This window comes from Nomascus leucogenys, chromosome 2 (assembly GCF_006542625.1).
Source record: "Nomascus leucogenys isolate Asia chromosome 2, Asia_NLE_v1, whole genome shotgun sequence".
In the NCBI taxonomy this organism is placed as follows: domain Eukaryota; kingdom Metazoa; phylum Chordata; class Mammalia; order Primates; family Hylobatidae; genus Nomascus; species Nomascus leucogenys.
The window spans coordinates 141,647,200-141,669,768 of record NC_044382.1 but is presented as its reverse complement, the minus strand read 5'-3'; positions in this window follow the sequence as shown (position 1 = coordinate 141,669,768).

Here is a 22,569-nt window from a genome sequence, read left to right as displayed (position 1 = left end):
AAAATATGAAATCAGAGTTTGGAACGTGATGCTTTCAAAGTACTCTGCAGCAGCTCTGTTTTATGGGTTCCTACGTTGATTCAGCATGTATTTATTGAGCTTAAATGATGTTTGACACTCTGCAAGTTTTACAGCTTTGCCTAGCATAGCGAACATATATTTTGTATTCCCAGCCTTTCTTTCTCCAGGGAGCCATTCTTTTCCCATTCTTCAGTGATCCTGCTCTGTGCCTCAGACTTGGCTGAAGCTAACCTTACTCTCTGGCTCTAGGAATAGCCTGTGAGCCAGGCCTGGACCACCCTGGAATTGTTCTCAGAGGTATCAGGAAAGGCTCTCTGTTTTGATCTGGAGCTGTAAGGATCACATAGTCATGGGACTGCCGGTGGCCATCTTTTCCTACTACCTAGAGAAAGCCAGCAAAGAATGAAGGCAACAAAGGAAACAGCCAAGAGAATTAAAGATCTAGTAACACTGTTTAGATGTCTCAATTATGTGAGACAAATTCCTATTGTTATTTTGATTAAGCCTGTTTGTGTTGGTTTTTTGACTTACAATTGAAAGAGTTCTGTCCAAAAAGCCAAAAGGTGGCCAGGTTTGGTGGCTCAGGCCTGTAATCCCAGCACTTTGGGAGGCCCAGGCAGGCAGATCACTTGAGGTCAGGAGTTCAAGACCAGCCTGGCCAACATGGTGAAACCCTGTCTCTACTAAAAATACAAAAACCAGCCGGGCATGGTAGCGCGTGCCTGTAATCCTAGCTACTCAGGAGGCTGAGGCAGGAGAATTGCTTGAACCCAGGAGGTGGAGGTAGTGGTGAGCAAAGATTGTACCGCTGCACTCCAGCCTGAGTGATAGAGCAAGACCCTATCTCAAAAAAAAAAAAAAAAAAAAAAAGAAGAAGCCAAAAGGCCCTGCAGCAAATCAGCAATAGACCCAGCAGCCAATCCTGTTTTAACATCGAATGTTTAACACTCAACTTCAAACCTTGAATGATTGACTGAAAATGGAAGCTCTCATGTTGGGGTTACTCAAGGTCCTTATTAGTTCTTCAGCATTTTGTGGCTATAAATATTTTTAAATAACAGTTGTATTGAGATATAATTCACAGACCATAAAATTCACCCCACTAAAGTATACAATTTAAAAGTTTTTATGCCGGGCACGGTGGCTTACCCCTGTAATTCCAACACTTTGGGAGGCTGAGGCAGGCGGATCTCCTGAGGTCAGGAGTTCGAGACCAGCCTGGCCAACATGATGAAACCCCGTCTCTACTAAAAATACAAAAATTAGCCGGGCATGGTGGTGCACACCTGTAGTCCCAGCTACTTGGGAGGCTGAGGCAGGAGAATCACTTGAACCTGGGAGGCAGAGGTTGCAGTGAGTCAAGATCACGCCACTGCACTCCAGCCTGGGTGACAGAGTGAGACTTTTTTAGCATATCCACAGAGTTGTGCAACCATCAATTTTAGAACATTTTCATCACAAATTTTGTGCCTGTCATAGTTTCTTAGAGCTGTTTCTTAACGAAGTACCACAAGCTGGGTGGCTTAAGACAACAGAAATGTATTCCTGGCCGGGTGCAGTGGCTCACACCTGTAATCTCAACACTTTAGGAGGCCGAGGTGGGCAGATCACGAGGTCAGGAGATCAAGACCATCCTGGCCAACATGGTGAAACCGTGTCTCTACTAAAAATACAAAAATTAGCCATGCGTATTGGCGTACGCCTATAGTCCCAGATACTCAGGAGGCTGAGGCAGGAGAATCTCTCAAACCCGGGAGGTGGAGGTTGCAGTGAGCCAAGATCGTGCCACTGCACTCTAGCCTGGATGACAGAGCAAGACTCTGTCTCAAAAAGTAAAAAGAAAAGAAATGTATCCCCTTTCAGTTCTGGAGGCTAGAAGTCCAAACAGGTTGTTGGTGGGGCTTCTGCTTCCTCTAAAAGCTTTAGGGCAGGGGCCCCCAGCCCCAGAGCCACAGACCGTTACTTGTCTGTGGCTTGTTAGGAACCAGGTCACACAGCAGGAGGTAAGTAATGGGTGAGCACGCGAAGCTTCTTCTGTATTTACAGCTGCCTCCCGTCGCTCACGTTACTGCCTTAGCTGCTTCTCCTGTCATACCAGTGGTGGCATTAGATTCTCTTAGGAGTGTGTGAATCCTATTGTGAACTGTGCATGCAAAGGATCTAGGTTGCACACTCCTTATGAGAATATAATTCCTGATGATGTCACTGTCTCCCATAACCCCCAGATGGGACTGTCTAGTTGCAGGAAAACAAGCTCAGGGCTCCTACTGATTCTACCTTATGGTGAGTTGTATAATTATTTCATCATGTATTACGATGTAATAATAATAGAAATACAGTGCACAGTAAATGTAATTCACTTCAGTCATCCCGAAACTATCCCATCCCCACCCCTGGATCTGTGGAAAAATTGTCTTGTGTGAAACCAGTCCCTGGTGCCAAAAAGGTTGGGGACTGCTGCTCTAAGGAAGACTTTTTTGTGCCTCGGGGACTGCTGCTGTAAAGAAGCCTCTTTCATGCCTCCTCCTTAGCTTCTGATGACTCCTGGCAGTCCTTGGCTTGTGGCTGCATCACTTCAGTTTCTCCCTCTGTCTTCACATGGCCTTCCGTGTCTGTGTCTCACATGGCCTTCTTCCCTGTGTCTGTGTCTTTCCATGGCCTACTTATAAGGACCCCAGTAATTGGATTTAGGGCCTGTCCTAATCCAGTCTGATTTCGTTTTAACTAACTATATCTGCAAAGACTCTATTTCCAACTAAAGTCACATTCTGAGGTTTCAGGTAGACATGAAGTTTTGGGGGACACCACTCAACCCATTGCAGAATCCATTAGCAGTCACTTGCCATTCCTCAACGCCCCCTACCCCAGGGCAATCAGTAATCTACTTTCTGTCTCTTTGGATTTGTCTATTCTGAACATTTCATATAAATGGAATCATACAATATGTGGTCTTTTGTGACTGGCTTCTTTCACTTAACGTGTTTTCAAGATTTATGTTGTAGCATGAATCAGTACTTTATTACTATTTATGGAATAAAAATCAGTTGTATGGAAATAAATGTTTTGTTTATCCATTCATCAGTTGTTGGACATATGGGTTGTTTTCACTTTTTGGCTCTTGTACACAGGGTTTCTATGAACATTTGTGTACAAGTTTTTGTGTGAGCATATATTCTTTTGTTTGTTTGTTTGTTTGTTTGTTTTGAGACGGAGTCTCGCTCTGTTGCCCAGGCTGGAGTGCAGTGGCACAATCTTGGCTCACTGCAAGCTCTGCCTCCCGGAGGCATGCCATTCTCCTGCCTCAGCCTCCTGAGTAGCTGGGACTGCAGGTGCCCGCCATCACGCCCGGCTAATTTTTTGTATTTTTTGTAGAGACGGAGTTTCACCGTGTTAACCAGGATTGTCTCAATCTCCTGAACTCGTGATCCGCCCGCTTCAGCCTCCCAAAGTGCTGGGATTACAGGCGTGAGCCACCGCACCCAGCCAGTGAGCATATATTCTTAAAATGTTTTTTTAATTACAGAAATAATACATGTATGTCATAAGAAGTTATCCTTGAATTTTTTTCCATAAGAAATCCTTTTAGATAGGAAAGAAAGAAGGCCAGGCACAGTGGCACCTGTAATCCTAGCACTTTGGGAGGCCAAGGTGGGCAGATAGCTTGAGGCCAGGAGTTCGAGACCAGCCTGGCCAACATGGCAAAACCCCGTCTCTACTAAAAATACAAAAATTAGCTGGGCGTGGTGGCGCACGGCTGTAGTCCCAGCTACTTGGGGGACTGAGGCACGAGAATCACTTGAACCTGGGAGGTGGAGGTTTCAGTGAGCCGAGATTGCGCCACTGCACTCAAACCTGGGCAACAAAGTGAGACTGTGTCTCAAAAAAAAAAAAAAAAAAAAGGCAATGACCAACGTGGAGAAACCCCATCTCTACTAAAAATACAAAATTAGCTGGGCGTGGTGGTACATGCCTGTAATCCCAGCTACTCGGGAGACTGAGGTAGGAAAATCGCCTAAACCCAGGAGGTGGAGGTTGTGGTGAGCCGAGATTGTGCCATTGCACTCCAGCCTGGGCAATAAGAGTAAAACTCCATCTCAAAAAAAAAAAAAAAAAGCAAAAATATTACTACTTGAAGGCCAGGGTCTCCAATATTCTGCTTTAATCAGTTTCTTTTGCCTGGCCCCAAATCTTACATTATGACAGCAGCTGGTACACCTGGGCTGGCAGGAGCTTTTTCTAAAGGATGATGCATCTCTCTCTTTTATGAGATCCTATTTTAAAGGATAAAGACTTACATTAAAACATAAAAGGATAATTTTTTTTTTTTTTTTTTTTTTTTTTTTTTGAGACAGAGTCTCGCTCTGTCACCCAGGCTGGAGTGCAGTGGCGCGATCTCGGCTCACTGCAAGCTCCACCTCCCGGGTTCGCGCCATTCTCCTGCCTCAGCCTCTCCAAGTAGCTGGGACTACAGGCGTCCGCCACCACGCCCGGCTAATTTTTTGTATTTTTAGTAGAGACGGAGTTTCACCGTGGTCTCGATCTCCTGACCTCGTGATCCGCCCGCCTCGGCCTCCCAAAGTGCTGGGATTACAAGCGTGAGCCACCGCGCCAGGCCAATTTTTTTTTATGCCTAAATTTTATGTTAAATTTGCACCCCCCAAAAAAACCAACAAATTTAGACTTCAGAATAGACACTAGAAAAAAACCCTGAAGGCTAGAGACTAAAGGCAGCTTCACTTTGGACTGTACCTGTTTTCTCAAGAGCTAAAAGTAGGTGCTTAAACCATCCTACATTTTATTTTAATCTTTTAAAACCCAAGTTTAAAATCTCATCTGTGCCTTAAAATCACATCTCTGCAATGTTGGCAGGCTCTCAGATTTCATACATTTATAAAATGTGTTTTTACTGTTTTTCATTTCTAACGGCAAGTGAAAGGATTTTTATTTTACTAATGTTTCTTAACCTATATTTGGCTGATACCTGCTTCTAATTTTTAAATACATTTTCTTTTTTGAACTTGTTATTTTTAATTTTTAAATAGTCACAAATATAGACTAGCACAGTGGATTCCCTGAACCATCACCCAAACTTAACAAACATCAGCTTTATTGCTGCTCTTGTTTGATCTGTTGCCTCGTCCCCTGCAATATTTTTTTCTTTGACCATTTAAAGCAAATCCTAACAATTGTATTTCACCCAACAGAATTAATATCCTTAATATCTAATATGTAGTCTGCTCAGTTTTCCCATGTTGTCTCAAAAATGTATTTTGACTGTTTATTTGTTCAAATTAATATCTAAATAAGAGCCACACTGCGCATTTGATTGATAGGTCTTTTGTCTCTTTAAATCTGTAACAGTTACCCTTTTTTCTGTGTTGAAAGATGAGTTTTTTTGTCCTGTAGAATTTCCCATATTTTGTATTTCACTGCTCATTTCCTCCCAGTGTTGTTTAAAGGTTCCTATCTCCCCAGTATTTCCTATAAATGTGCAGTTACACAAAGAGGCTTGATTAGATTCAGGTGCAGTTGATCTGACATGAGTACTTCCTGAGTGACTCTGCATCTTTGTTTTGCATCATATCGAGAGGAACGTGACATCTGGTGGTTCCACTTGCTGTGACTGAGCAATGGGGTCTGTGGTGTCAGTCTGGTCTTTTCCATTATAAAGTACGCCACCAACCTTCCACCTGATGGTTCTAGCAGCCGTGTCACGGGTCCCTGAGACCACCCTCATGTTTGATGTTTCACAAGATAGATTCACAGAACTCAGAAAAGCTGTTATACACATCATTCCTGTTTATTTTAGTGAAAGGATACAGTTTAAAATCAGCAAACGGAGAAGGTGCATGAGCGAAGTCCAGCAGAAAACAAGCACAAGCTTCCAGCTGTACCCTCGATATGAACTGTTCATGTTTGATTCTTTGACATGGGAGGGGCCTTGCTCACTCGGTGGGGAGATCGTTCCTCCCAAGGCTAGCCAATTCCTGGAGAGAGTAAATGACTCACCTATGACTGTTCCTTTCATATGTAAACCAACCAATCTGGAGCCTCTACCCCAACCTCTCCTTTACAGGACGTCTCATACTCTGGGCCAATATCCCATACTCTGGGATATCCACCTGCCCTAATCACCACAGGGCCAGGTACCAGAAAGCTAGGGACAGTCCCTAGGCCCCAGAGCCTGCTGAAATTATTCACACTTGCCAGTCTCCTTACTCGGCCTTGCCCCTTCCTTCCCATGAGGATCACAAGGCTCTTACTCCACTTGATCGCCACATTCCCTCTGCTGCCTCACTGAACCTGGGCTTCCAGTGTGGGTCCCTGTGGCGTGCCATGCCCCTTTTGGAATCTGTAAGTGTAACAAGCTTTCTTGTCAATGGCAGTCACCTGATCTATTGCCCTCACCATACTTGAATAATAATAAAACCTGTATTTTATATTTTTTTATCTTATTTTTTTGCAGACGGGTGTCTTGCTGTGTTGCCCAGGCTAGTATCGAATGCTTGAGCTCAAACGATCTTCCCACCTTGGCCTCCCACAGTGCTGGGATTACAGGCATGAGCCACCACGTCAGGCCACCTAAAACCTGTATTTTAAAACACTCCCCCAGTGGTGTCACACAGACAGCACTTAATCCTCCCAGCAATGATGTATGGCAGTGTGTGCCAGGTGTTGCCAATTATAGAAGCTCACTGAGCCTTGGATGCCGCTAACGTCGCATGATGCACAGGACAACTGCCCTGTCCCCACCCCCACTCCCCACAAAGAATTATCTGGCTCAAAATGTCAGTCGTGCTGAGGTTAAGAAACCCTGCTTCTAACAATTGTCTTTTAAAGTCACTTGAAATAGTTCCTCTCTAGTTATTGCTCCAAATCTGTACATAATTTTACTTTCAGTTTTTAGGGATGCCTTTTTAAAAATTACGTAAAATGTTTGTATGATTCCAAAGTTGAAACTAGTTTGGTTTTGTTTTTTATTTTTTTAATTCTATTTTATTTATTTTTTTTTTGAGACGGAGTCTTGCTGTCGCCCAGGCTAGAGTGCAGTGGCACGATCTCGGCTCACTGCAAGCTCCACCTCCTGGGTTCACACCATTCTCCTGCCTCAGCCTCCCAAGTAGCTGGGACTACAGGCGCCTGCCACCACGCCTAGCTAATTTTTTGTATTTTTAGTAGAGACGAGGTTTCATCGTGTTAGCCAGGACGGTCTCGATCTCCTGACCACGTGATCTGCCCGCCTCGGCCTCCCAAAGGGCTGGGATTACAGGCGTGAGCCACTGCGCCCGGCCCCTTTGTTTTTTAAAAAAGAGAGACGGGGTCTCACTATGTTGGCCAGATTGATCTTTCATTCCTGGCCTCAAACGATCCTCCCATCTTGGCCTCCCAGAGTGCTAGGATTACAGGCATGAGCCACCACACCTGGCTAGAACTAGTTTTCTTTGAAGAAAGGTACATTCAGAGAGGTCTTTCATCCTTGTCCCCTCCCTGGTTTTTTCTTCCCTCTAGCAGTAGTCATAAATCCATATCATGTATACAACAATTTGTATTTTTGCCACTGTATCTTTTGGATAGTCTTAGAAGTGGGATTATTGGGTCAAAGATTAAATAAACATATAATTTTGCTTGTTTTAAATATCTTCTAAGGCTGGGCGCGGTGGCTCACGCTTGTAATCCCAGCACTTTGGGAGGCCAAGGCGGGCGGATCACGAGGTCAGGAGATCGAGACCATGGTGAAACCCCGTCTCTACTAAAAATACAAAAAAATTAGCCGGGTGTGGTGGCGGGCGCCTGTAGTCCCAGCTACTCGGAGAGGCTGAGGCAGGAGAATGGCGTGAACCCGGGAGGCGGAGCTTGCAGTGAGCCGAGATTGCGCCACTGCACTCCAGCCTGGGCGACAGAGCGAGACTCTGTCTCAAAAAAAAAAATAAAAAATAAAAATAAATAAATAAATAAATAAATATCTTCTAAGTTCTATTTCTAAATACAATGAATCCAAAGAAAGCAAAGCACGGAACAGCATTACAACCATGCCATTTATATTAAAAAAGCATGAAAGAGGCCGGGCGCCGTGGCTCATGCCTATAATCCCAGCACTTTGGGAGGCCGAGGCAGGCGGATCACCTGAGATTGGGAGTTCAAGACCAGCCTGACCAACATGAAGAAATCTCGTCTCTACTAAAAGTAAAGAATTAGCTGGGCATAGTGGCGCATTCCTGTAGTCCCATGCCTGACTCGGGAGGCTGAGTCAGGAGAATCGCTTGAACCCTAGAGGTGGAGGTTGCGGTGAGCCGAGATCAGACCATTGCACTCCAGCCTGAGCAACAAGAGCAAAACTCTGTCTCAAAAAAAAAAAAAAGCATGAAAGATATGTAACTGTTTAGCTTGTATATACTAAAGTATCTCTGAATCGACTTACAAGAAACCAGTCATCAAACAGGAAAAAGGATGGCTGGGGTCCAAGGAGTGGGGGAGAGACTTTTTACTGAATACCCTTTTAAAATTTTGAACCATGTTAATATATGCCTATTTTTTTAATAAATTTTTTAAATGAAGTAAAAATTAATGGAAAAAGATTTCTGTATTTTAAACTGCATTAACACCAGAAAACACGTAGAGGCAATGTTGCATAGGGAAGAGGAACCTCACAAGCTGCTTTAGGCAGCTGAATTCCACAGAATTACTGTCGTCTGGAATTTGGCTCTTTCAGGGAAGTTTACACTTTCAGCATTGCTGTTTATTCTGTGCCCATAAGTGGGTTCTAATGTTATGACTGTGTTGCATAATTTATATTTTCTTCATAATTTTCAAAACTTGGCTTGATTTAAATAATTGTGTGTATAGGTTTCATGTAGTCATTTCTGCATAGGGTTAAATGCCTTGTTTTATGGAGTTGATCAGCGCCAAGCATGAGCTCACTGTCTGGGGAAACGAGGCTGCTATGGAGATAATGACCGACCCTGGCTGCCAGTGCCTCTGGTCGGAAGAAATGCAAGCCCTGTCTGATTTGGTAGTGTCTGTGGCTGGGGGAAAGCTGCCTCCACCTGGACCTTGGCAAGACTTTTTGGATTTAAGACAATGTTCTGAGCAAGCCTTAGCCAAAATTTTCCAGCTCCTAAAACCCAGTTCCCTTCCTGGCTAGTTAAATGGCTTAGGACAGTGTTGTCTTTTCAACTGCCACTGGCTCCTGAGATGGTGTCTGGGAAAGCCAGAGGAGCTGTTAAAATGAGTCCCACCGCAGCAGAAAAGCTATTGAAACCAGGAGACAGCTTCCAACTGGAAAAATACTTAGTATATAAGTGCTTACTTTCAAGAGCTCAAGCAGCTCTTCCCATAGGCAGCTATCCTGAAGGAATGGTTGGATACAGAAACAGCCAAGGAGGCAGATATTTTAGACAAAGCACATTTATTTTCCAGAAAGAGTAGTTTTTTTAATACCCCGTATTGAAGAATTGTTGACCTTCACATTCTATAAACGTGAATCCTTTTAAACCTAAACGTGTCTGTACTGGGGCTGAGACTGACTTTCTGTAACACCACCCAGATGAATCCAAAACAAATCTTTATACCTGTGGTCCAAAAGTGGAAGGAAAATTCTGTAAGGACTTAAGAGTTTCAGGCAAAGTTGTTTGAATTCAATTTTTATTTCTTAAAACTGGGGACCCAAAATAAATAAAAAGGGATAGATGTCAGATGAGTGGTTATTGCCTGATGTGGTGGGGGATGAGGAGCAGGCGGTTGAGTAGAAAGAGGCACAGGAGCACCCTCTGGGCGATGGAAACATCCTGTGTTTTGATTGGAGCGTTGATTATACTGGTGTAAACATTTGTCCAAATTAAGTCTACACGTTAATGTTCGTGTACTTTACGTAATTATACCTCAAATTTAAAATGCAAAAAAACAAAAACATGGTCCTTATTACTTTGTGTAGTAGAATAAAACTGGGCCTAGATACTCAAGCAATTGTGTCCTAGTACCAGTTCTGCCACTAACTTCTATGTGGATGTGGGGAAAGTATTTAACCTCTACTTGTAACTTCTCATCTGTCCTACAAAATTAGATCCTCGCATTTAGGATGCTCAGTTTTTTTCAACTATTAGGTAGGATTCTCATAAAAATTATTAATTGGATAGATAATACAAAGAGAAATTTTCTCTAGGAAACTGCCCATTGTTGCTGTGACTACATATGGCCTCAGTCATGTTGGTGACAAGGGAGGGATGGAAATAACTTTTTTTTTTTTAGACAGTGTTTCACTCTTGTTGTCCAGGCTGGAGTGCACCGGCGTGATCTGGGCTTACCACAACCTCCACCTCCCGGGTTCAAGCAATTCTCCTGCCTCAGCCTCCTGAGTACCTGGGATTACAGGCATGTGCCACCATGCCCGGCTAATTTTGTATTTTTAGTAGAGATGGGGTTTCTCCATGAAGGTCAGGCTGGTCTCGAACTCTCGACCTCAGGTGATCCTCCCGCCTCTGCCTGCCAAAGTGCTGGGATTACACGTGTAAGCCACCGCACCCGGCCTGAAAATAACTTTTGCCTCAATCTACTAACCTGGGCTCTGAATTTGGGTATGGATTTTTGGCCCCTCATTCATATGAGCCAGTACAGTTAGGAATCAGCTTTTAGAACAAGCCTGTCCGGCACTGCTTTTCAGTGACCAAATGCAGGAAAATGTCTCTGTGGGAGGAAAGGGAGTGGCAGAAAGTCACTCCAAGTGGGACCCAGGCTGCCAAATGTTGGTCTCCAGCACATGTTCCCTGTACTTGGGCTCAGCTCCCGAAGGGGAAGAGCTCACAATGGAAACAGTGATGGCCATTTGCTCAGGCAGCCAAGAGAATGAAAAGCACATTGAAACTAAGCAGTGTCTCCACAGGAGAGGTACGGTGGGCCCCTTGCTGGTGAAACCAACCTGACAACAGAGCAGGATCACAGAGCCATTCCCAGCATCTTTCTTCAGTTCAACAACAAGACCTTTCTGTGCAACCTCTCAAGAAATCTCTGGGAAATGATACTGTGGGCAGTATTACTAAGCTTTACCCAACAGTAGAGGCACACTCAGTCCAGTTCATCCGTTTGCTCTGAATTCGATTTTGTTAATTGAAAGAAATGAGCTTTTCTTAATGTAAGTTTCAGGACCTGCATCCCCCTAACCCAAAGTTTCATCAACTTCCCTGTTTATTGCTGCCTCTTGTGAACCGCTTTGACCTCCAGTGAATGCCTTTTCAGCTGGCATTTTTATGCTGTACTTTTGTTCTTCAGCTTACCCAGTGCCGCTGTGAATGTCCTTCTTTACTAACATGTCAGTAACTGCTGGGCTGTGAAGCCAGCTGACAGTGGGAGAAGGCAGCCTTGGGGTGATGGAGTGGCAAGTGCAGTTTAAACCAGCTCCGATGACAGTGCTCACTCACCTGTGCTAAAGCAGGTAGGTGGTGCAGCCCGGCTCTGTGCCTCCTTCATGAAAGATGAGAGCTGCTATGGTCTGAATGTTTGTGTACCCCCCCAGATTCCTATGTTGAAATCGTAACTCCCAGAATTATGGTATTAGAGGTGGGGTCTTTGGGAGGTGATTAGGTCTTAAGAGCAGAGCCCGGCCAGGCCTGGTGGCTCACACCTGTAATCCCAGCACTTTGGGAGGCCGAGGCGGGTGGATCACCTGAGGTCAGGAGTTCGAGACCAGCCTGGCCAACATGGTGAAACGCCATCTCTACTAACAATACAAAAATCAGCTGGGTGTGGTGGCGGGCACCTGTAATCCCAGCTACTCGGGAGGTTGAGGCAGGAGAACCATTTGAACCCAGGAGAAGGAGGTTGCAGTGACCTGAGATCACGCCATTGCACTCCAGCCTGGGCAACAAGAGCAAAACTCCGTCTCAAAAAAAGAAAAAAAAAACAAACGCAGAGCATGAATGGGATTAATGTCCTTATCAAAGAGATGCCAGAAATTCCTTACCTCTTCCACCATGTGAGGACACAATGAGAAGATGGCTGTCTATAAACCAGGAATCAGGCTCTCACTAGACACCAAATCACACCTTGATCTTGGACTTCCCAGCCTCCAGAATGGTAAGAAATAAAGCTATATTGTTTATTAACTATTCAGTCTATGGTGTTTTGTTATAGCAGCCCAAACAACAAGGGCCCACATGGCTTAGTATTTTGCTTGTATATACTTTGAGGGAATTATTTTCTAAAATAAATGGGCCGGGCACGGTGGCTCACACCTGTAATCCCAGCACTTTGGGAGGCCAAGGTGGGCAGATCACTTAAAGTCAGGAGTTCAAGACCAGCCTGGCCAACATGGTGAAACCCCACGTCTATTAAAAATATAAAAATTAGCTGGGCATGGTGGCAGGCGCCTGTAATCCCAGCTACTTGGGAGGCTGAGGCAGGAGAATCTCTTGAACCTGGGAGGCAGAGGTGGCAGTGAGCCAAGATTGCGCCATCGCATTCCAGCCTGGGCAACAAGAGCGAAACTCTGTCTGAAAATAAAATAAAAACTAGGCCAGGCACGGTGGCCCACACCTATAATTCCAGCACTTTGGGAGGCTGAGGTGGGTGGATCACTCGCGGTCAGGAGTTCCAGACCAGCCTGGCTAACATGGCGAAACCCCGTCTCTTCTAAAAATACAAAAATTAGCTGAGCGTGGTGGTGCATGCCTATAATCCTAGCTACCTGGGAAACTGAGGCACAAGAATCTCTTGAACCTGGGAGGCAGAGGTTGCAGTGAACCAAGATTGTGCCACTGCACTCCAGCCTAGATGACAGAGAGAGACTCTCTCTCCAAAAAACAAAACATATTGAAACTAGCTGGGCAAGTTAAACCTGTAATCCCAGCTACTCAGGAGGCTGAGACAGGAGAATCATTTGAACCCGAGAGGCGGAGGTTGCAGTGAGCCGAGATTGCACCACTGCACTCCAAGCTGAGTGACAGAGTGAGACTCTGTCTCAAAAATAAATAAATGATAGTATGTAGACTATGGTGCAATGGTCACAAACCCAGTCTATTCAGGAGCAGGAAACTTAAGGCAGGTGGAATGAACTGGAACCGTTTTTGTTGTTGTTCTAGCTGATTGTTGCTAGATCTTAAGAATTTTTTCAGGAGAAGCAAGAAAATTAGATATTTATATACATGTCTGTGGACCACATTCAAACACAGGCCTTTAATTCTCACTGTCTGGACTAGCAAAATAAAGATGGGTTTTGGCATTAGACCGAAGTGTGAATTTTGGCACCAGGATGTGCTAGTTGTGTGACGTTGGGTAGCTAACTTCATTCTCAGAGTAGTGGTGTCCTCACCTTTGAAATGAGGGCAGCTCCGCCCACTTGGCAATGGGGTTGTGATAGGTACAGGAGGGCTGTCTACCACACATGCAGTGACTAGCACTCAGGAAACTCCAGCCGAAGTCGTCTCTCTGCCAGCTTCTAAGTGACTCCTTCCAATTTGCTAGTCCCAATTTCCAGAGCTTTTGCTAATAAACGTGACTGTCCTCAGGAGAATCCTATTGGGCAGATGTTTCTAGAGTGTCGTGCTGCACACCAGATGTCTGCACACATGTTTGCACTGCTCCATCCCACATCTGGAAGCAACAGCTCCAGGTGAAGGAGCAAAGCTGTCGATAACAGAGGTGTATGTGGATCCTCCGACCTAACTGTGGCTTTGCTTCCTTAGTGTCAGCCACCAGGATAGGTTTTAGGTGTGTTAGGCCGTTCTTGCATTGGTATAAAGAAATAGCTGAGACTAGGTAGTTTATAAGAAAAGACATTTGGCTGGGCAAGATGGCTCACGCCTGTAATCCCAGCACTTTGAGAGCCCAAGGTTGGCGGATCACTTGAGGTCAGAAGTTCGAGACCAGCCTGACCAACATGGTGAAACCCTGTCTCTACTAAAAATACAAAAAAATTTAGCCAGGAGTGGTGGTGGGCACCTGTAATCCCAGCTACTCAGGAAGCTGAGGCAGGAGAATCACTTGAACCTGGGAGGTGGAGGTTGCAGTCAGCAGAGATCTCGCCACTGCACTTCAGCCTGGGTGACAGAGTGAGACTCCGCCTCAAAAAAAAAAAAAAGATTTAATTGGCTTACAGTTCTGCAGGCTGTACAGGAAACAGTGCTAGCATCTGCTTCTGGGGAGGACTCAGGAAGCTTTACTCATGATGGGAGGTGAAGTGGGAGCAGGCGTCTCACATTGTGAAAGCAGGAGCAAGAGAGAGAGTGGAGGCAGGTGCCACACCTTGAAATGACCAGATATCGTGAAAAGTCACTATCACAAAAACAGTACCAATCATGAGGGATCTGTCCCATGATCCAAACACCTCCCATGAGGCCTCACCTCCAGCATTTAGGATTATAATTCAACATGAGATTTGGGCAGGGACAAATATCTAAACTATAAGAAATAAAGATGAAAAAGGGAATCAGTTGTACATTTTAAGGCTTTCCTTTTTTCTGTTTAATGAAGAATGAGTCTTTTGAGAATAAGAACATTTATATTGCCTCCTTCCATATTCTCCTTCAAAGAGATCCTCTGGCCACCTTTGAGACTGCACAAGCCTGCCTCATGCCCTCTTTGGGGCCAGTGTGTTTCAGCTGCTGCTGCAAAAGTAAGATGTGTCGGTGCTTGTTAAGTAGGCTCAGCTCCAGGTAAGAGCAGTGATACACCGCCTGGATGCCATCAATGTGCCATGCATTTTGCTCTGCACCAGGGGTACAAGGATAAGGGAGAGTCCTCATGTTGCTCCTGAGTAAAGAAAGATGAAGAAAGATGGGCAAGTGACTTCACAGTGGAAGAGCGCAGTGTGAGGATGACTGTGACAAACGTCTAATACCCAACCTGGGAGAAGGGCGCAGGGTTCTTAGCAAACAACTGGTAAAGGGGAAATATTAGTGGATAGCAAGCAAAAAGAATTGGGGGTACATGTGGGGACAGTTTAGAGGGAAGGGTATTTGCGGTGGAGAAACATCATAATCAAAGGCTAGAGGTGAGAGCACAGCATGGCTGGGCTAGTGGAGTATGGGAGACGCTGGGGATGAGGCTGAAGGTCACAGCAGGGAGGACTCTGAGTGCCTTGCAAAGGAGAGTAGTTTTATCCTGACCACTCTGCACTTCAGGATTTTGAGAGATGGGTGCTAAGATGAAGTTACGTTTTAGAAAGTTTACTCTTCGCTGTAGCAAGGAGAGCAGACTGCAGGAGCAGGGATGGTGGTGAGGAGACCATACTTGGGGGATTACTGTAGTAACTTCAAGAGAAATGAGGCGGCCCAGGCAATAGGGGCTTGAGGAACCACAGGGAGGGGCTGACTTCAGAAACAGGCGGAGGGCGAGGCGAGTGCAGGGAGTGGAAGAGGGAGTGGTTGAAGATGACTCCCAAGTTATGTTGGTGACAGAATGGAACATTGTGCCATGGATCGTGAAATGGGACCCAGGAAGAGGAGCTGGTGTTGGGGGGGCCAGGAGATGTAGGCAGGGGATGTGCCCAGTTTCAGAGGTTAAGATTTTGGCAGGATAAGGGCCTATAGTGGGCATTTAGAGGGACTCGTTTAGTGCCCAGGAGATGGGATTGAGATAAAAATTTTGGAGTCATCATTAAAGACATGGGTTAGATGAAATCATCTACAGAGAATGTGCGGATGGAGAAGAGGAGACACTGGTGAGGAGGGAACCCTGGGGAAATGGAGACTTCAGGAGCAGGTAGAAAAGCATAGAAATGCAAGTGACTGAGAGACCAGAGGAAAATCAGGAGAATGCCAATTAGGAGCTTCCAGGAGATAGTAACGTAAAGTATAGAATATATTAAAGAGAGGCAAAGAAGGTTGGTGCAAAAAAAAAAAAAAAAAAAGTGGCCGGGCACTGGGGAGGATCCCTTGAGGCCAGGAGTTTGAGACCAGCCTGGGCAACATAGTGACGCCCCATTGCTACAGAAAAAATATGAAAATTAGCTGGGTGTGGTGTCAAGTATCCACGGATGGGGGACAAGGTTATTTTGGTAAGCCTAGCAAACTCTGGGGCAGAGAAGTGGAGGGGTAGAAGCTTGCCTATCTTGAGCTGAGGAGGGAAGAGGAAGTGAGAAATGGAGGCAGCTAGATCCTCTCCTTTGAGAAGGACCCAATTTCTGTTCTCACTGGTGTAACTTAAAAACAAAACAAAAGTGATGAAATATTTCAAACATAAAAGTAAAAAGAAGCTGGGCATGGTGATATGTGCCTGTAATCCAAGTTACTCAGGAAGCCAAGGTGCAAGGGTTGTTTGAGCCCAGGAATTCAAGACCAGCCTGGGCAACACAGTGAGACCCTGTGTCTTTAAAAAAAATAAATAAAAGAAACACCCATGACCCAATTAACAGTAAACATTTCGCTATCTTTGCGTCAGGTTTTTACTTTTTGGACAAAACATGACTAGTGTTTGAAACCCCACGTTTACCCTTTCCTGATCCCATTTCCCTCCCTCCATGAGGTAACCACCATCCTGATTTTGATGTTTCATTCCCTTGCATGGTTTATACTTTTAGACATAAGTTTATATCTATAAGCAATAAATATAATTGTTTTGCAAATTTTTAAAGTTTATTATAGAGGTGGATCATGCTGAATATACTTCTGCCTCTTGCTTTTTTCATTATCAGTACCGTTTTGGAGATTTATTTATGTTGGCACATGTGGCTCTAGTTATTTCAACTGCTATATAGTATTCCTTTGTATAAATATACCACATATCTCTCCATTCTCCTGTGGTGGACATTTAGTTGGTTTCCAATTTTTTGTCCAAACGAGGTTGCAATGATCATTCTTCTACATGTCTCTTGTACACATGTAGGGATATTTCTGGAATATATAACTAGAAGTGGAACTTGCTAAGCCATGAATTACAGGCACCTCCAACTTCACTAGAGACGGTGTCAAACTTTTTCCCAAAGTGATGGTACCAGTTTACATACAAAACAGCCATTTATGACAATTCTAGATGCTTCACATCCTCACCAATATTTCATTTGTTGAAAATTTAATTTCAGCCAATTTGATGACGTTATATTCTATAGTTTCCTTTAGATTTTTACAAGGCCACCAATAACATAGTGTAGAAACCACACAACTCTAGGAGGTGCTGTTCACATTTTAGTCTTTGTGAATGGCACATTCTAGAGTTGGTACAATGACAGTGGTCTTGAGTGATGTTAAGAATTTTGTTTATTGACCTGTTAGGTTTGCTCTTTTGTGGGATTTACACAAAATAATTGATTATATACATATGAAAAAATAGATTCCTATAATAATTATACATAAAATAAATTCAAGGTGAATTACAGATCTAAATGCCAGGCTGGGCATGGTAGCTTAAGCCTGGCCAGCACTTTGGGAGGCTGAGGCAGGAGGATTTGCTTAACCCACGAATTTGAGGCTGCAGTGAGCTATGAACATGCCACTGTACTCCAGCCTGGGCGGCAGAGCGAGACCCCATCTCTTTAAAAAAATAAAAACTTTATGATTTTTCTATGTTGATAAATGAGATATATAATTTTTTTTTTCTCTTACACTGTCTTTGTTTCTGTGGGTTTTGTTTTGTTTTGGACACAGGGTTTCACTCTGTCACCCAGGCTGGAGTAAAGTGGCACGATCATCACTCACTGCAGCCTTAAACTCCTAGGCTCAATTGATCCCCCCACCTTGGCCTCCCGAAGTGTTGGGATGGGATTACAGGCGTGAGCCACTGTGCGTGGCCTCATGTTGTCTTTATAAAGTTTTAACACTGAGGTAAGTCTCAGAATGAATTTGTGGTTATTCCTTTTTCTAATCTCAAACAGTTTAAAAGTCTTTCACCCATTTTTCTGCTGGGTGGTTTGTTTTTATTGTTGTTGTTTGAGAGTCTTGCTCTGTCGCCCAGACTGGAGTACAGTGGTGCGATCTCAGCTCACTGCAACCTCCACCTCCCAGGTTCAAGAGATTCTCCTGCCTCAGCCTCCTGCATAGCTGGGATTACAGGTGCCACCACCACGCCCAGCTAATTTAGTAGAGACAGGGTTTTTTGTTGTTGTTGTTTTTTGAGATGGAGTCTCACTCTGTCACCCAGGCTGGAGTGCAGTAGTGCAATCTCGGCTCACTGCAACCTCCGCCTCCCGGGTTCAAGCAATTCTCCTACCTCAGCCTCCGGAGCAGCTGGGACTACAGGCACGTGCCACGACGCCCGACTAATTTTTTGTATTTTTAGTAGAGATGGGGTTTCCCAGTGTTAGCCAGGATGGTCTCGATCTCCTGACCTTGTGATCCGCCCGCCTCGGCCTCCCAAAATGCTGGGATTACAAGAATAAGCCACCACGCCTGGCCCTAGAGACAGGGTTTCACCATGTTGACCAGGCTGGTCTTGACCTCCTGACCTCAAGTGATCCACCCACCCCAGCCTCCAAAGTGCTGGGCTTACAGGCGTGAGCCACAGCACCCAGCCTGGGTGGTTTGTGTTACTGATTCCAAGAGTTCTTTTATTTTGGATATTAATTATGTCTTGATTATATCTCTTACCCAGTCTGTGGCTTCTATTTGTTTTAGGTGCCTTTTTTTTTTTTTTTTTTTTCCTGTTTTGAAACAGAGTCTTGCTCTGTCAGCCAAGCTGGAGTGCAATGGCAAGATCTCAGCTCACTGCAACCTCTGTCTGCCAGGCTCAAGCAATTCTCCTGCCTCAGCCTCCCGAGTGGCTGAGATTACAGGCATGTGCCACCACGCCCAGCTAATTTTTGTATTTTCAGTAAAGACAGGGTTTCACCATGTTGGCCAGACTGGTCTCGAACTCCTGACTTCAAGTGATCCACACATCTCGGCCTCCCAAAGTGATGGGATTACAGGTGTGAGCAACCGCACCCGGCTGGTGCCTTATTTTGTACAGATGTTGTTCATTGTAATGTTCATTTTAATGTACTTAAATTTGTCAATCTTTGATAGTTTGTGTTTTGTATCTGAGTACTCCCTCCTTACTCCAGGGTCCTAGATATTCTAATTCGTTTTCTAATTTTCCACCCCCGAGATGGAGTCTCACTCTTGTTGCCGAGGCTGGAGTGCAGTGCTATGATCTCAGTTCACTGCAACCTCCGCCTACCAGGTCCAAGCGATGCTCCTGCCTCAACCTCCCAGCTAGCTGGGATTACAGGTGCCCGCTAACATGCCCAGCTAATTTTTGTATTTTTAGTACAGACAGGGTTTCACCATGTTGGCCAGGCTGATCTTGACCTCCTGACCTCAAGTGATCCACACACCTCAGCCTCCCAAATTGCTGAGATTACAGGCATGAGCCACTGTTCCCAGCCTGTTTTTGTTTTTCGCAACAGGGTCACCCAGGCTGAAGTGCAGTGGCGCAATCATAGCTCACTGCAACCTTAAACTCCTTGGGCTCATCACGTGAGCTTCCCACTTCACCCTCCTCGGTAGCTGGGACTACAGGCATGCATCACCAGGCCCAGCTAATTCTTAAATTTTTTGTATAGACAGTGTCTCGCTATGTTGCCCAGGGCTCAAACTCCTGGCCTCAAGGGATCCTTCCACTTCCACCTCCCAAAGTGCTGGCAGTACAGGTGTGAGCCGCCATGCCGTCTCATATTCAGATATTTAATCCACCTTAAATTTATTTTATGTGTAATATAGGAACCTGTTTTTTCATATATAACCGTTATAGAGTCATGGGTCATCCAGTTCATTTTTCATGCCATTGCTGTTATATTTTAAACATGGGGGCCAGGCACTACTCATAAGGCTGAGGTGGGAGGATCACTTGAGCCCAGGAATTCGAAGCTACAGTGAGCTGTGATCACGGCCCAGCACTCCAGCCTGTGTGACAGTGAGACCCCATCTCTTTTAAAATATATATATGATTTTTCTATGTTGATGAGACAAAGCTATAACTTTTTCTCTTATACCATCTTTATAAAGTTTTAACATTGAGATTTTATAAGTCTCAAAATAAATGTAATTATTCCTTTTCTAATCTCTGAAACAATTTAAGAAAGGGGTTCCTTAGTTTGATAAAATTCATCTGTACAATTTTGCTAGTCTAGTGTCTTTGAGGAGTCGGGTTTGGGGGAAGAGTATATGCTTTTTTTTTTAACTTTTAAAATCTTCACTTAGATGTTACAATTTAAAGGTAAAATTGACAAATCTACTTTTATTGACTGATATTCCAAATAAGGCTGCTTTCTTCAATGGTTTGTTTTGTAGCTGATGGCTACTCCCGCCTCTGTTCCAGTACTTCTGCTATAGCACTTACAACATTGCTTTGTAATTATTCTTTACACGTTGGTTTACCGCCAGACGGAAACCTCCTGGAAGACAGGATAGCACTTTGTTCGTATTTGTGCCCTAGTGTGCAGCATGGTTAATCCTATTCTGTAGGATTCTGTATAATCCTACATCTACATGGTTAAGAAGAGGTTCACCACTCCCTCCCACCAGTCCCTGCTCCAAGTGGGGCTGTTTGGTACACCAAGCAAGGCCAGAGTCCTCCCAGGCACATTATAAATAGAAAGAAAAAAAAAAGAAATGATTTGACATTGCCAACCACGTAATTCTTCTTCAGTTTTACTTAGTATCTCAGTTCTGCCACTTGGTAGTCATGTGGCTGTGGAAACTTCACTACCTATCTTATGGGGGCTTTTTGAAGATTGTGATAATGTATGTAAATCATCTGGTATCCAGAGGGTGTTTAATAAATGCTAACTATAAATTACTTAAAAGAAAAACACGACTGGGCATGGTGGCTCACGCCTGTAATCCCAGCACTTTGTGAGGCTGAGGCGGGTGGGTCACCTGAGGTCAGGAGTTCGAGACCACTCTGGCCAACACGGTGAAACCCTGTCTCTACTAAAAATACAAAAATTAGCTGGGCATGGTGGCACGCGCCTGTAATCTCAGCTATTCAGGAGGCAGAGGCAGGAGAATTGCTGGAACACGGGAGGCGGAGGTTGCAGTGAGCTGAGATTGTGCCATTGCACTCCAGCCCAGGCTGACAACAACGAGACTCCATCTCAAAAAAAACAAACAAACAAAAAACACAGTTGGCTTCAACAATACTTGCCTTTTGGTTTTCTTCTCTTTAGCTATTTCTTCTCGGTTGCATTTTTGGGTTTGTGGTTGTGAAACAGAAATACATCACTTCTGTAAAATCCTATTTCTGTTCATATGTTTAGGCAGAGGTTCACCATTCTCTGGCCCAAGCAGGGCTGTTTGGTAGTCCAAGCAAGGCCAGAGACCTCCCAGGGACTTTTGTTTGTGCTCTCAGAAAAGATGTTCTTCCTTCCACTAGAGTTGCTAAGCAACTCCAAAGATGGGGCCATCTTTGCCATCACATGGAGAGAACACAGAGAAAAACAAAACCAAGAGATGGAGTTTTGATGTTATTGTTTGATCCCTGGTTCTAGCTACACCTCAAGCCAGTGAACCATCCCTCTGAGAGGTGAGATAATAAACTGCCTTTTTAATGCTAAGTCCAGTTTGAATTGGGAGCATGTCATTGCAAATAAAATTCCTTAGTAACACAGAGCTTGCTTTCCCTTTACCTTGCTCGCTCTGAGGTCAGTTTCTAACTGCTTTTAGTGTGAAACTATCAGCAAAGAGAAACAGATTTTATTAGCTCAAGTTTGGTAAAGACCCAACAAGATGTTTGTGACAAATTAAGAATGTTTCCTCTGATCCCAACTGAGAAGGTGACATCAGTAGAGAGCTTGGATGAGCTGCTTACATAATTTGGTAAAGATAAAGTTAAAGGTCTTTGTTTCTTCCCCAGTGGAAAGTGTGAGTCATTTTAATTACATGTTCTTAGACTGGTGGGACATACCTGGTTTCTTTATTCTTGTCTGTGTAGTGCTCTAGCCACCAACACAGTATGTCTGCAGAAGATTTAAGAAAGTAACTAAGCATTTCCTCTCAAATGTATTTGTGTCCTAGCAAGCCTACACATCTCTACTAATGTGTGAGAAATGAAACTCATGCGCATAGATAAATCTAATCTTGATTGATTTTTAGGAAGAAGGGAGTAGAAAGCAGTACCTTAAAGAATGCAGGAACATTAAAATGATGCACAGAAGTGATATGGAAAGATCATTCAAATATAATGTTAAATGAAAAAAAGCAGTGTATGTAGAAGTATATGTTTTCTTTGTATAAGAAAAAGAAGAAGCTGGGTGTAGTAGTGGGCGCCTGTAATCCCAGCACTTTGGGAGGCTGAGGTGGGTGGATCACCTGAGGTCAGGAGTTTGAGACCAGACTGGCCAACATGGTAAGACCTCATCTCTACTGAAAATACAAAATTAGCTGGCCGTGGTGGCACATGCCTCTAATCCCAGCTATTCAGGAGGCAAGGCGGGAGAATCACTTGAACCCGGGAGGCAGAGGTTGCAGTGAGCTGAGACTGCACCATTGCACTCCAGCCTGGGTGACAAGAGCAAAACTCCGGTCTCAAAAAGAAAAAAAAGAAAGAAAATAAGGATATGTATTCATATTTAATTATCCTTTTTACTATGCCATTATGCTATCCTTTAAATTATCCTATTTACTTTTAAAATATTGAAAAGAAACA